The sequence below is a fragment of the Oncorhynchus mykiss genome, chromosome 5 (genome assembly GCF_057628025.1).
Source record: "Oncorhynchus mykiss isolate SJ-2025 chromosome 5, ASM5762802v1, whole genome shotgun sequence".
Lineage (NCBI taxonomy): Eukaryota > Metazoa > Chordata > Actinopteri > Salmoniformes > Salmonidae > Oncorhynchus > Oncorhynchus mykiss.
Genome location: NC_143026.1, coordinates 29,988,378 through 30,003,879, shown reverse-complemented (window position 1 = coordinate 30,003,879; position 15,502 = coordinate 29,988,378).

The window sequence follows — 15,502 nt, the reverse complement described above, 5'->3', positions numbered from 1 at the left end:
TTCCGACAGGACAGGACAAGGTTGCAGCAAACATGACGATAGTCTGGTTCAGGCATGAATAACACAAACAAGAATCCGACAAAGACAGAAACAAAAACAGAGAGAGATATAGAGGACTAATCAGAGGGAAAAAGGGAACAGGTGGGAAAAGGGGTGACGAGGTAGTTAGGAGGAGACAAGGAACAGCTGGGGGAAAGAGGGGGAGAAAAGGTAACCTAATAACGACCAGCAGAGGGAGACAGGGTGAAGGGAAAGGACAGAAACAAGACACAACATGACAATACATGACACATATAAAGGAAACTGACTTATATATATCCTGGGTTTCAACCCTCCTTTCAATCTTCCTTTCAACCCTCCTTTCACACCTACTTTCAACCCTCCTTTCAAGCCTCCTTTTCAAACCTCCTTTTCATATTAGATTTGCGTCTTGGAGGCATGCTTTCATGTGGGTGCCTCTTGTGTGTGTGTTCGCACGTTGGAAGCATCTGTACATTCACTCTGCCAAAACAGTACACAGTTACAATCACTCACCCTTCTAGATAATTTGAAACAGTGTGCGAAAGTCAAACATCAAAATGGGTTTGACTTTAGATAGCTTATCTGTGGAGCGAGTTGGAGTTCGTCAATAATTTACACAACGTGAAAGGGACAATTTTTTCATGTTGCACACATTTGAGTTTTCTCATTAAATTGCTATCAACATTTGTATATGAATTTCTACAATTTATGGTTGGTTTGAGGTTTTTAAGTCATTTAAATTTGAATCAATTGACAGTTTAAAATGTTCTCCTATGTACATTGTGTCATTTACAGATGGTTCCTAACTAGCCCCATAGGGATATCCAAAGTCAAACCAAATTTACCATGGGCATTACAATTGTGCAGCTGCGCTCCGAATAGAGGATTACTTGGGTACTGCCAGCTGTGCATATGAAATAAACCCAACCCAAAGAAAACTGTGGTGTACCCTTCATTAAATCACATCAAATCAAAGATTATTGGTCACATACACATGGCTAGCAGATGTTAATGCGAGTGTAGCGAAATGCTTGTGCTTCTAGTTCCGACCATGCAGTAATATCTAACAAGTAATCTAACAATTTCACAACAACTACCTTTTACACACAAGTGTAAAGGAATGAATGAGAATATGTACATATAAATATATGGATGAGCGATGGCCGAACGGCATAAGCAAGATGTAGTAGATAGTATAGAGTACCGTATAAACATGTGAGATGAGTAATGTAGGGTACGTAAACATTATGTAAAGTCGCATTGTTTAAAGTGGCTAGTGATACATTTATTACATTACATTTTTCATTATTAAAGTGGCTAGAGATGAGTCAGTATTTTGGCAGCAGCCACTCAATGTTAGTGATGGCTGTTTAACAGTCTGATAGCCTTGAGATAGAAGCTTTTTTTCAGTCTCTCGGTCCCAGCTTTTTGTACTGACCTCGCCTTCTGGATGATAGCAGGGTGAACAGGCAGTGGCTTGGGTGGTTGTTGTGACATCGGGTGGTGTAGGTGTCCCGGAGGGCAGGTAGTTTGCCCCCGGTGATGCGTTGTGCAGACCTCACTACCCTCTGGAGAGCCTTGCGGTTGTGGGTTGAGCAGTTGCCTTACCAGGCAGTGAATCAGCCCGACAGGATGCTCTTGATTGTGCATCTGTAAAAGTTTGTGAGTGTTTTTGTTGACAAGCCAAATTTCTTCAGCCTCGTTCTTCACCAAGCTGTCTGTGTGGGTGGACCATTTCTGTTCGTCTGTGATGTGTACACCGAGGAACTTAAAACGTTCCACCTTCTCCACTACTGTCCCATCGATGTGGATAGGGGGGTGCTCCCTCTGCTGTTTCCTGAAGTCCACAATCATCTCCTTTGTTTTGTTGAGTGTGAGGTTATTTTCCTGACACCACACTCCGAGGGCCCTCACCTCCTCCCTGTAGGCCGTCTCGTTGTTGTTGTAATCAAGCCTACCAGTGTAGTGTCATCTGCAAACTTGATGATTGAGTTGGAGACGTGCATGGCCACGCAGTCATGGGTGATCAGGGAGTACAAGAGAGTGCTGAGAACGCACCCTTTTGGGGCCCCAGTGTTGAGGATCAGCGGGGTGAAGATCTTGTTTCTTACCCTCACCACCTGAGGGCGGCCCATCAGAAAGTCCAGGAACCAGTTGCACAATGACGAGTTTGGAGGGTACTATGGTGTTAAATGTTGAGCTGTAGTCAATGAACAGCATTCTTACATAGGTATTCCTCTTGTCCAGATGGGTTAGGGCAATGTGCAGTGTGATTGCGATTGCGTCGTCTGTGGACATATTGGGACGGTAAGCAAATTGGAGTCGGTCTAGGGTGTCAGGTGAGGTGGAGGTGATATGATCCTTGACTAGTCTCCCAAAACACTTCATGATGACGGAAGTGAGTGCTATGGGGCAATAGTAATTTAGCTCAGTTACCTTAGCTTTCTTGGGAACAGGAACAATGGTGGCCATCTTGAAGCATGTGGGGACAGCAGACTGGGATAGGGATTGATTGAATATGTCCGTAAACACACCAGCCAACTGGTCTGCGCATGCTCTGAGGACGTCTGGGCCAGCAGCCTTGCAAGGGTTAACACGTTTAAAGGTTTTACTCACATTGGCTGCGGTGAAGGAGAGTCTGCAGGTTTTGGTAGCGGGTCGTGTCGGTGGCACTGTATTGTCCTCAAAGCGAGCAAAGAAGTTTAGTTTGTCTGGGAGCAAGACATCGGGGTCCGCGATGGGGCCTGCCACATACCTCTCATGTCTGAGCTGCTGAATTGTGACACTACTTTGTCTCTATACTGGTGCTTAGCTTGTTTGATTGCCTTGCGGAGGGAATAGCAACACTGTTTGTATTCGGTCATGTTTCCGGTCACCTTGCCCTGATTAAAAGCACTGGTTTGCACTTTTCAGTTTTGACTGTTGCCATCAAGCCACGGTTTCTGGTTGGGGAAGGTTTTAATTGTTGCCGTGGGTACAACATGCACTTGCTAATAAACTCGCTCACCGAATCAATGTATACATCAATGTTGTTGTTCGATGCTATCCGGAACATATGCCAGTCCACGTGATCGAAGCAATCTTGAAGCGTGGAATCAGATTGGTCGGACCAGCGTTGAACAGACCTGAGCATGGGCATTTCCTGTTTTAGTTTCTGTCTATAGGCTGGGAGCAACAAAATGGAGTCATGGTCAGATTTGCTGAAAAGAGGGCGAGGAAGGGCTTTGTATGCGTCGCGGAAGTTAGAGTAACAATGATCCAGAATTTTTCCAGCCCGGGTCGCGCATTCGATATGCTGATAAAATTTAGGGAGCCTTGTTTTCAGATTAGCCTTGTTAAAATCCCCAGCTACAATGAATGCAGCCTCAGGATATGTGGTTTCCAGTTTACATAGAGTCCAATGAAGTTCTTTCAGAGCCGTCGAGGTGTCTGCCTGGGGCGGTGTATATGACTGTGATTATAATCGAAGAGTATTCTCTTGGTAGATAATGCGGTCGGCATTTGATTGTAAGTAATTCTAGCTCAGGTGAACAAAAGGTATTGAGTTCCTGTATGTTGTAATATTCACACCACGACTCGTTAATCATAAGGCATACACCCCCGCCCTTCTTCTTACCAGAGAGATGTTTGTTTCTGTCGGCGCAATGCGTGAAGAAACCAGGTGGCTGTACCGACTCTAACGTATCCCGAGTGAGCCATGTTTAGATGAAACTGGAAGGCAACCCTTGCTCAGATTTCGTCTACCTTGTTGTCAAGAGACTGGACATTGGCGAGTAGTATACCTGGGAGTGGTGGGTGATGTGCCCGTCTACGGAGCTTGACCAGAAGACCGCTCTGTCTGCCCCTTCTGCGGCGCCGTTGTTTTGGGTCGCCTGCTGGGATCCGATCCATTGTCCTGGGTGGTGGACCAAACAGAGGATCCGCTTCGGGAAAGTCGTATTCCTGGTCATAATGTCAGTAAGTTGACTTTGCTCTTATATCCAATAGTTCCTCCCGGCTGTATGTAATAAGACTTTAGATTTCCTGGGGTAGCAGTGTAAGAAATAATACATGAAAAAAAAACAAAATAGTGCATAGTTTCCTAAGAAAGCGAAGCGAGGCGGCCATCTCTGTCGGCGCCGTGACATAATTTTTTTCCTCCTAATCATCTCGCAAATCTTAATTTTGGATGAGATTGACTTTATGACCAACATTATACTATTTACACTTTGTTATCAATTCTGACACTACAATAAATGTTTCTGACTTATATTGATGCCACATAGGCAGTTTTCAACCAAATACGTTTTTTATTTCCGGTTCAGTTGCGGATTAAAGCATACTACATTTTCTAAATTTTACATCAAATTAGATTTTTTCTGATACCCAAACGGCCTTCAATTTTCGACGCAAATACAGTTCTCCAGACATGGCCAATGTGACATATTTTGATAAGTATGTAATATACTGTACTGCATTGTGTGTTGCATGGTAAATGACTTTGATTCTGTATGAAATAGCTGTGGAGCTGTGGACATTTTTTACACCTTCATTAGAACCAAAGTACGACATTTCTCAATGAATTCCGACAATTCTCACATTTTAGAAGAATATTTGCTTTACACAAAACTTCCAGACTTTCTAACGACAGACCGTCACATTCCAAAACGCCACAGCTACTGTGGGAACAAGCAAAAGGTTATGTACCTACAGTCAAGCTAATGAATCTAAAGGTCAACTTAATGAATACATTATGATGTTACATTTTTGATTAATGTCTTACTGCTTATACCTAACCTAGACTATCAAATATAATTTGATTAATGCTACTGATAACAGTATCCATTCTTAATTTGAGATGCCATTTAACGTGAACTGGTATATGACACATTGCCTCGAATTCTCGCAACCATCAAAAACAACACCATCTGCAGTTGGTAGAAGTTATTATTGAGTAACAGAGACAGCTCAAACTTAGGGCACTGACATTCAATGATGTAATCAAACCAAGCCCTGACGTAAAGAGCCCCCTAGCTGGGTCAGGCTGACTCACATGACAGGACACTAGACCCTGTTGTGTCAGGACTGGCCCCAGAACACAGCACCACTTCCACCTTATGTTGTTCCACCTCTGCTCTGCTGGAAGGACTTGACGAAGTAGATCCCTCCTTCTCAACTCCTCTATACAACACTGTCCTAAAGGTTTTTACTGCCCAGCCCTGCCCAGTCAGTCAAGTCTATAGTCCACTCATTTTGACCTTAATCACAGCTCACTATGAATCAGAACTAGCTTCCTGCTCCATGTATGCTGAAACAGAATCCTCCTCCTTCGCCCTGAATTCGGAGGTGTCTCTATTGAGGTACAGACTGTCGTGAGAGTAGCAGAGGAGGACAGAGAGAGAGAAAAAAGCCCATCCCAGGCTGTAGACAGTGAGTTGTGGCAGGTTAGGGGCCTTTCTCTGCCATTGAGGAAGTGTTTGAGTTTTATTGGTTTCATATGACACGACAGGCCTTTTTTAAGACGTTGTAGACGTGGTGGTAAAAAAACAGTCTGCCCTCCCCAGCATTAAGTGTCCCTGTGATCTTTCGCATATTTATAGGTGCTGTCTTGTGTCACATGGCTTCCATTTCTTCACTTGTTGGGACCCCTGTGGCTGTTTTTACAAGCAGAGGAATGAAGGGGTCAATGGATCTGCCATCAGACCCCGGCCCAGAGAGCGAGAGAGAGAGAGAGAGAGGATGGTCTATAGGGGGAGGTGGGCCTGTTTTCGGGACTGGTTCACCCACTTTGAGTTCCAATGAGATAAGCCAGAAAGGTGAAAGGAAAAATTTGAGTTCCCAATGGCCATCTCAATGGCTGTAATATGATGTTATGTAATTGTTTACTGTTTGTGACATTATGAGCCATTATATTTTACATTATATTTCTCACATATTACCATGCAAATGTACGTGATGATAGTCAGGTACTGTACAACAAACTGTAACCACAGCACAACGCTGTGTTGATCACAGCTTAAAGTCCATGCTTTATCTGTGATCATGGCACTAGTGCAGCACAATGCTACAGATATTTAAAATCTTGATATCACAGTTCTATTACTTTCACATCTCTAGGTACCATGGGTTGGTTTGATTACTGCCCTGTCTGACGATGTTACAGTTATCAATATAATCTTAGGCCAATAAATGTACAATGCCACTCTCAGTGTCACTCGCTCAGGTTACATCCCCAAAACTCCACAGCCCAAGTTTACAGCCTTTTGTATAACACCAAGTAAAAACTTTCCAGAGGGCATTAAGTGTCACTGTCAGCATTGTAAAGAACCAAAGGGCTGAGGTGGCCATTTTGAGTGAAGAGCACATCCTGTAGCAGAGATACCAGGAAGAACTTTCAAGACACTGAGGAGGATGATTTCAGGTCTCTAGATTTATCTTAGGTAAAAGTTCCCTCTCAGCATTTCTCCTGTCCTAGTGTTCTTGTTACTGTCTGTGTGACTGAGAGAGAGAAGAAGGGCACAGGCAGGAATGTCAGAGACCCGGGAGGGCATGGCGTAGCATGACAGGGAGCGAAGAGGCCCCCATCTCTCTCTCTCTCTCTCTCTCTCTCACTCTGCCTGCCGAGAGCTGCTCTGTGTCTCCTCCTTTCCATGTGGTGCAGCAGCCCAGGTTTTAGTGGGCACTAAAAATACACTGTTAAACACAGTTTTAAAAGTTCCTAAAAGCATTTTTCCTCTCCAGAGTTGGCACTTTTAACTGTGATCAGGTTTCACATGCGACATGAGAGCACCTGGGGAGAGGAATGAAAGAGGCCGGGGAAAGCTCCCACACATCGTGGGCTCCTTGTAAAAACGGAGAGGGAAAACCAATCAGATTTATTGTTTTAATCAGTGCATGTGGTGTCTGTCTCTGTCTTTCTCTGGGATGACTCTGTGACCCAGACACTCTGGAGTAGAGTCCTCTCTTGTCCAGGTCAAAGGCATGGAGTAAAATTTCACTCAGGACTTTGTCATTCTACTGACTCATCTTAATGGCTGCTTCTCACGTGATGACACAATACCATCCACCTTTCCAAGAAATGCCCTGTACGGTGTCCATATTAGGATAGCTTCAATCTCAGCAGGATGCTTTATTATAGCTGTTACATGAACAGGAAAGAGGTTCCAAAAAGACAAATGGCAGCATGTTACTGTTGTTGATAATCGAGTGAAACATGAATTAACCCCGCAACAGGAAAGATGAATATTTTTGTTAACTAATCCCTTGACTGAAGTGAGTCAGCCTGACAGTCTGTCCGACCCCTGTGAAGTCCCAGCAGTGCTCAGGAGGGAGGGAGTATGCCGGGGTCAAGCTCAATGTAACAAGGCACATAGGGAGGAGGCCCTTCCCTCCTTCCATCTCGTAAAAATCATTTTTATTTGCGCTTTTTACCTTTTATAGTCCTATTTGTGGCTGCAGGAAAGCGTTTGAAAGCAGTAAGAAAAAAAACGTCTAAAGTCCTCTCTTCAGGGGATAAGGCCTGGTGGTTTTTAGGGGAAGATGAGGGTTTAAAGGGGGCTTGGAGCTTCGTAGGGTTCAGAGGTCACATTCAGAAGGGTGAAAGGTGAGCCTTTTGGTGTTTTAAGGAGTTATTTTATATAGTGTTTGGGATGAAAGGTATTAGTTAAGCATGAAGTAGTGTTGTCTTTTAAAAGTGGTGGTCTCCAACAGACTGAAACACAGGAGAGTAGTGGTCTCAGAAGAACAGAAACAAGAGCAGGTATGAAAACCCCAGTTATTGACATCCACGGTGTGGAACATACACCTCTATAGTTATGACTAGGAGAACACAGCCCAGAGAAAAGGAAGGTTTTATAGTGAGTAGGTTTGTGGAACACAGAAACGTCATATGCGTTTACACATAAGTGCATTGTGGGTATTTTGTGTTTTTCTTGGCCTGGGTGAATCAGTTATCCAAACACACAGATTACAGCTCCTTCACCACTGCTTGTGGTTTGTGGAGAGGAAATGAACAGCAGTAAGACAAACCCAACCTACAATGTGTGTTGCTCTCGTGGATGTTCCAAATGTTTCAACACAAGGCATGGCTCAAAAAGATCATGAAAAAAACAGGCCAGTAACATTAGATCTCAAAATCACTGAGAGGAAATCCAATCTAACGTTTAAAAACCATCCAGACATGTTTGAAAGCATTAGATGTGTACCTAGCTAGTCAAGAGAAGCCTCTTATCGCTGCTATATGTTAGTAAATCATAATCATTGCCAATCCAATCAAAGCTACAAGCCATATCTCTGCTTATTAGACTGTTTGGTTGATTGTTTAAGCTTTTGGGTATGGTATGATCAGCTGGTCATGCATGTATGATAATATCATTCTATATCTACTAATCTGGTCTGATAGGATCTCAGAGGCAAAACTGGGGGCACTTCATCAGATGTTAAAGGGTTTATAAGGGTTGTGGCCTAACACACTGTTCCATATCTGCCCTGCTGCTGGTTGACGTATGTAAGCAGAAATAATGATATGTTTGTTTCTTTGCTCTGGAAATGATCTTTGTCTGATCATCGCTGCAGGACATTGCTTTAAGATGAATGAGGTCTCTCTTAGCAAAGCTGCAGAATGGTCTAGAAGTTGGAGTAACCAGAATGTGGCTGATTCCAATCTCAGGACTGTATATATACTGTGTTCTGGAGCACAGAACTTGTCTTGCTGCCAATGTAATGTATGCATGTTACTGGTGTAAGAATATATCGTTTTGTAATTCTTATTCATGTATTGTTAGTGGATGGCACATTTTTGGCTGGTATAGAACGGTTTGTTGGTTTCTGAATAGCATAAACTCATGGTGAACTGGGGGATACTCCTTTTTCTCCATTTGTGAACGCAACATTTTCCGGCGGGGTAAATGATTATCTAAAGAGTGATTATAATAGGTTAGATTAGATTAGAGATTGTTTGGGTTAAACACCCAATATCATCCCCTCGTGTAATCCTAGTGTCACTGTCTCCAGTCTAATCCATAAGAACGCTTGCTGATGAGGCAGGCAGGTAGGCAGGGGAGAGGAGAGGAGATGCTGATACATTGTAATCCCTGCTCTCCAGAGCTCACTCCATAGTGTCCCCTGGGATGTGTCAGATTAAACACAGTGGGTGTCCAGATTCCCTCCTTATGGGATGACCCCCTCTGGGTCACCACCTGTCCTTAGCCCACCCCCACGACAAAGACAACAATCTGACCATTGAAGTGTATATTTCCAGAAGGTTTCAACAAACATTTATTCGTGTATCTCAAAAGGTTTGGTTGAGCATGAATAGGTCCACTGACATGCTTTCATCTGCTTCTTGGCAGGTTTGTTGTTGTTGGTGATGATGTCATTCTTTGACGTTGAGAGGGTTTGTCCATGCTGCACAGAGGGCTCAGGAGGCAGTCTTAAGGAATGACAAATAAATCATATTTCATCGGCCAGAGAGCAGCAACTAACTTTATTTATATGACTTGAAAATACTGTATGTGACCCAAAAGCTGTTGCATTACTTCTCAGTAGCTCCGTGTTGTCCAGCGGAATTAAAATGGCCGTCTCCCGTTCCCGTGGCGCTGGAGCTCCAGCACACTCAGCCAATCAATTCCTGTCTCCTCTATCAATCCATATCCTGAAGGCTTTGCCTCCTTCTGTGAATAAACTGCAGTGAGAGCCCGGCAGCAACCCAACACTTCATATCACTCTCTCAGAGATACTAAACTGCTTCAAATACACAAGATTGACTCAATGCTGGTTTTCACTTGGGAACATGTCAACCTCACTTAAAAAGGAACTTGAACCAAGAGTAGTGTGGTGTATCTGTGGAAAGGAAATAAGTGGTTGTGGAGATGGTGGATTATTTGGCAGCTCTGTGGATATTTTGGGATGCTATTGTCAGTTGCACTAACCAATCACATTTGTACATATGAATATAGTGTGATTAATGTCCTATGCCACTCCATTGCCTGAGGCACTTACACTTACTTACCTGTAGAACTAGAAACAGTTTGTTGTCTACATGTCTGTTGTTGTTTTGTCAGACGATCCCATGTCTTTCGTACCCCTGGACAGTGACGTATGTGGTCTCCATCAGCAGCAGAAACCTGAGTGGCCGTCGATTTCACCCTCCATGTGAAGCCAACAAAAATGACTTGGGTGACCGGCAAGTGTAATTACGAATGCGTCTGATCCCTGTGAGTGCTCCTGCCGGGGACTTTCTCCCCTGCGCCTCAGGCTTTGGCACGAGTGGCGGAGAGAGGGTCAATGTTTAATAACGAACAGGTCGAGCCTCCTGTAACGGATACATGCACCTGCTTTGTGTATCAGTCAATTACCTAATTAGAACTCTCCCTCAGGGGAAAGCCAATACCTGGGCCGGGAGCCGCTGCTGTCCCCCCGCCTCCTCCTCCATGTGAACGGCTTTGTCGAGCCATCGGTCAGACCGGTCAGACAAACAGCTGTGTGTGTGTGTGTGTGTGTGTGTGTGTGTGTGTGTGTGTGTGTGTGTGTGTGTGTGTGTGTGTGTGTGTGTGTGTGAGTGTGTGTGTGTGTGTGTGTAGGAAAAATGGAGTGGGAGCAGTGTCATTTTTGGTACCTAGGGGACAGCTGATGTGAAATTGTGTGCTTCTCTCTGAGATTCTGATTAACTGGAAGAATGGCTACAACCTCTCCTTCTCCTCCTGCACTGGCCTGAGAAAGTGATCCTTGAAAACAAGATGATGGGGTCTTCTCCCCTTCTCTCCAGGGGTTAGGGACTACTTTAGAGGGTACTCACCTGCGCAGGTGGTCGCCTGCTGTGAGGCTGATTGACGAGATGGTCAGCCATGATGTCCAGGGCTGGTCAGAGCTGGACACTGCTGCCCCTGCCTGGCCAAGTGGGCTGCAGTACAGGCCCAGGGACATTTAAGCCAATCAGGGACAGCTCAGCGATGATTAAGCTGCTCACTTTGGTCTCTGGAGAGGGAGGATAGGGAAGAGTGATGGGCCTCTGGGCTGCTCAGGATCACTCTAATGTAGAGGCTGTACATCTTCGTCTCAACTCCCACATGCCTCCCGCACGCCACCGCCTCCCCCGGTCTAATGTAGACGCTGTACATCTTCATCTCAACTCCCACAAGCCTCCCGCATGCCTGGAGGCGGGGGGGTCCTGCTAGTCCTGCTGCACAGCCAACCAACACCCACACACACATGGAATGTTTTACTACACAGAAAAATCAATTCTTGCTTATTAATCAACAACTATGGTGTAAATCACGGAGATGGGCGGAGGAAATCTGGAGAGAGGAAGAAAGGAGATTGAGATGGGATGGGCAGCCATGTTCCTAAAAATCAATTTTCACACATCAGAACTATTAGGTTATTGAGAAGGGGATGACTGATTGGGGCTGAGCGGGAAAGGAGATGTGGAGATGAATTGCCCATTAATTGGGCAGCAGGTAGCGGCGGGGTGGCAGGTAGCCTAGTGGTTAGAGCGTTGGGCCGGTAACTGAAAGGTTGCTAGATCGAATCCCTGAGCTGACAAGGTGAAAACTGTCGTTCTGCCCCTGAACAAGGCTGTTAAACAACTGTTTTTAGTCTGGCATTGTAAATAAGAATTTGTTCCTAACTGACTTGCTGAGTTAATATTAAAAATATACAAAAATGCTACTGTGTGCAATGTAAAAGCACTGGGCTGGGTGGGGCTTCAGAAGAGCAACAGGGTTTCTGGGTTCATGTTTGTTTGACAAACACTCCAAACCAAGAGAGTGGCCAATTATTTTTCATTTTCAGTGGTTTGTTTGTGAATCTGCTTGTTTGTATCTTGTTTTCAAAATGCATCATGTGTGCTGTTTGTTGATGATCACAGAAACATGCAGTAAGAAAAGCAATTACATTTGTGGGTCCTTTTCCAGGTTTCTCTATCAAAGCATCATTATGCTAAGGCCTACAGATGGAGGTGAGCAGGTTACCAGGGGCATAGATCCCTTCCCCTGGAGAGAGAGAGAGAAATCTGTCCTTCATCCTGCCTCAGCGAGAAATCTTAAAGTGCTTGCCGACTTCTAGCTGCTAATAAAGCTAATGCAGTAATGTAAGGGCAGGGCGATTAATGAGAGAGCTCTGCCTGTGACATCTCAGACACCCTAATGTTGGGAGAGACGCTCCCTCCCTGCGCTTTAATCCATCACCGGCCACCATAACCCAATTATGGCCTGACGCTTTACTTTTATCTCCTCTGGTTGCGCGGCCATACAGACACTTAGGGAGAGAAGGGCCATGCAGGGACTCTGGTGCAGTCACAAAAACACTTGGGAGACTGGCGAGGAGACTCTGTCTAGAAGGAGAGAATGCCAAGACCCCTATGTAGACTTGGGGATTGATTGTATTTTGTAGCTATTGAAATGCATGCTGGGAATACAGTAGGGATAGACAATTAGTGAACAAAACATGAAGAACTGCCTGCTCTTTCCATGACATAGCTTGACCAGGTGAACCCAGGTGAGAGCTATGATCCCTTATTGATGTCACTTGTTAAATCCACTTCAATCAGTGTAGATGAAAGGGAAGAGACAGGTTAAAAAAGGACTACCAGGGGGTGCAACTCAATATTAGGATGTATGGTATACTTAGTGTATAGTAACATTACTTGTTACAGTAGCAAAGTTATTCTTGGGTAGTAAACAATGCTGCTTACAGTGCTAGCCACCACTTCCATTAGCCAATCACAACCGCAAATTTACTGACAGTATATGTGCTCGGCTCAATAAAGTTCAAGACGATCATTTGCATGTCAATGTTTTCCCTCCTCTTTTCCCAAACATACAGCTGACTCATTCAAATTCTCATTCAAAGTCTAGAGTGCTGTATGTGTTTTGTTGCACCCGAGCTGATTAGCTGGTTGGAAAAGCAATGCTGACATATGTTTAAGACAACCCGGACAATGGAAAATAAAATAGACAATCACGTACAGTGAGGAGAACAAGTATTTGAAACACTGCCGATTTTTAAAAATTTATTTCATTTCACCTTTATTTAAACAGGTAGGCTAGTTGAGAATACATTCTTATTTACAACTGCGACCTGGCCAAGATAAAGCATAGCAGTATGAACAGACAACAACAGAGTTACACATGGAGTAAACAATAAACAAGTCAATAACACAGTTGTAACGGTTTTCTTGAGTCGAAGGAGAGGACCAAAATGCAGCGTGGTTGAAATTCATGTTTGTTTTTTAATAAAGAAACTATACATGAATAGACTAACAAAACAAGAAATGTGAAAAACCAAAACAGCCCTATCTGGTGCAAACACAGAGACAGGAACAATCACCCACAAAACCCAACACCAAACAGGCTACCTAAATATGGTTCCCAATCAGAGACAATGACGAACACCTGCCTCTGATTGAGAACCATATCAGGCCAAACATGGAAATAGACAAACTAGACATGTAACATAGAATGCCCACTCAGATCACACCCTGACCAAACAAAACATAGAAACATACAAAGCAAACTATGGTCAGGGTGTGACAACAGTAGAAAAAAGAAAAAAATAGTCTATATACATTGTGTGCAAAAGACATGAGGAGGTAGGCGAATAATTACAATTTTGCAGGTTTTCCTACTTACAAAGTATGTAGAGGTCTGTCATTTTTATCATAGGTACACTTCAACTGTGAGAGACGGAATCTAAAACAAAAATCCAGAAAATCACATTGTATGATTTTTAAGTAATTAATTAGCATTTTATTGCAAGACATAAGTATTTGATCACCTACCAACCAGTAAGAATTCCAGCTCTCACAGACCTGTTAGGTTTTCTTTAAGAAGCCCTCCTGTTGTCCACTCATTACCTGTATTAACTGCACCTGTCCACACACTCAATCAAACAGACTCCAACCTCTCCACAATGGCCAAGACCAGAGATCTGTGTAAGGACATCAGGGATAAAATTGTAGACCTGCACAAGGCTGGGAAGGGATACAGGACAATAGGCAAGCAGCTTGGTGAGAAGGCAACAACTGTTGGCGAAATTATTAGAAAATGGAAGAAGTTCAAGATGACGGTCAATCACCCTCGGTCTGGGGCTCCATGCAAGATCTCACCTCGTGGGGCATCATGAGGAAGGTGAGGGATCAGCCCAGAACTACACGGCAGGACCTGGTCAATGACCTGAAGAGAGCTGGGACCACAGTCTCAAAGAAAACCATTAGTAACACACTACGCCGTCATGGATTAAAATCCTGCAGCGCACGCAAGGTCCCCCTGCTCAAGCCAGCGCATGTCCAGGCCCGTCTGAAGTTTGCCAATGACCATCTTGATGATCCAGAGGAGGAATGGGAGAAGGTCATGTGGTCTGATGAGACAAAAATAGAGCTTTGTGGTCTAAACTCCACTCGCCGTGTTTGGAGGAAGAAGAAGGATGAGTACAACCCCAAGAACACCATCCCAACCGTGAAGCATGGAGCTGGAAACATCATTCTTTGGGGATGCTTGTCTGCAAAGGGGACAGGACGACCGTATTGAGGGGAGGATGGATGGGGCTATGTATCACGAGATCTTGGCCAACAACCTCCTTCCCTCAGTAAGAGCATTGAAGATGGGTCGTGGCTGGGTCTTCCAGCATGACAATGACCTGAAACACACAGCCAGGACAACTCCGTAAGAAGCATCTCAAGGTCCTGGAGTGGCCTAGCCAGTCTCCAGACCTGAACCCAATAGATAATCTTTGGAGGGAGCTGAAAGTCCGTATTGCCCAGCGACAACCCCGAAACCTGAAGGATCTGGAGAAGCAAAATCCATGCTGCGGTGTGTGCAAACCTGGTCAAGAACTACAGGAAACGTATCACCTCTGTAATTGCAAACAAAGGTTTCTGTACCAAATATTAAGTTCTGCTTTTCTGATGTATCAAATACTTATGTCATGCAATAAAATGCAAATTAATTACTTAAAAATCATACAATGTGATTTTCTGGATTTTTGTTTTAGATTCCGTCTCTCACAGTTGAAGTGTACCTATGATAAAAATTACAGACCTCTACATGTACTCAGAGCATGTGCTGACCAACTGGAAAGTGTCTTCAATTATATTTTCAACCTGTCCCTTACTGAGTCCGTAATACCAACATGTTTCAATCAGACCACCATAGTGGCTATGCCCAATAACACTAAGGTAGCCTGCCTAAATGCCTACCGACCTGTAGCACTCACGTCTGTAGCCAATAAGTGCTTTGAAAGGCTGGTCATGGCTCACATCAACACCATTATCCCAGAAACCCTAGACCCACTCCAATTTGCATTCTGCCCCAACAGATCCACAGATGATGCAATCTCTATTGCACTCAACACTGCCATTTGCAACCTGGACAAAAGGAACACCTATGTGAGAATGCTAATCATTGACTACAGCTCAGGATTCAACACCAAAGTGCCCTCAGAGCTCATCACTTAGCTAAGGACCCTGGGACTAAACACCTCCCCCTGCAACTGGATCCTGGACGTC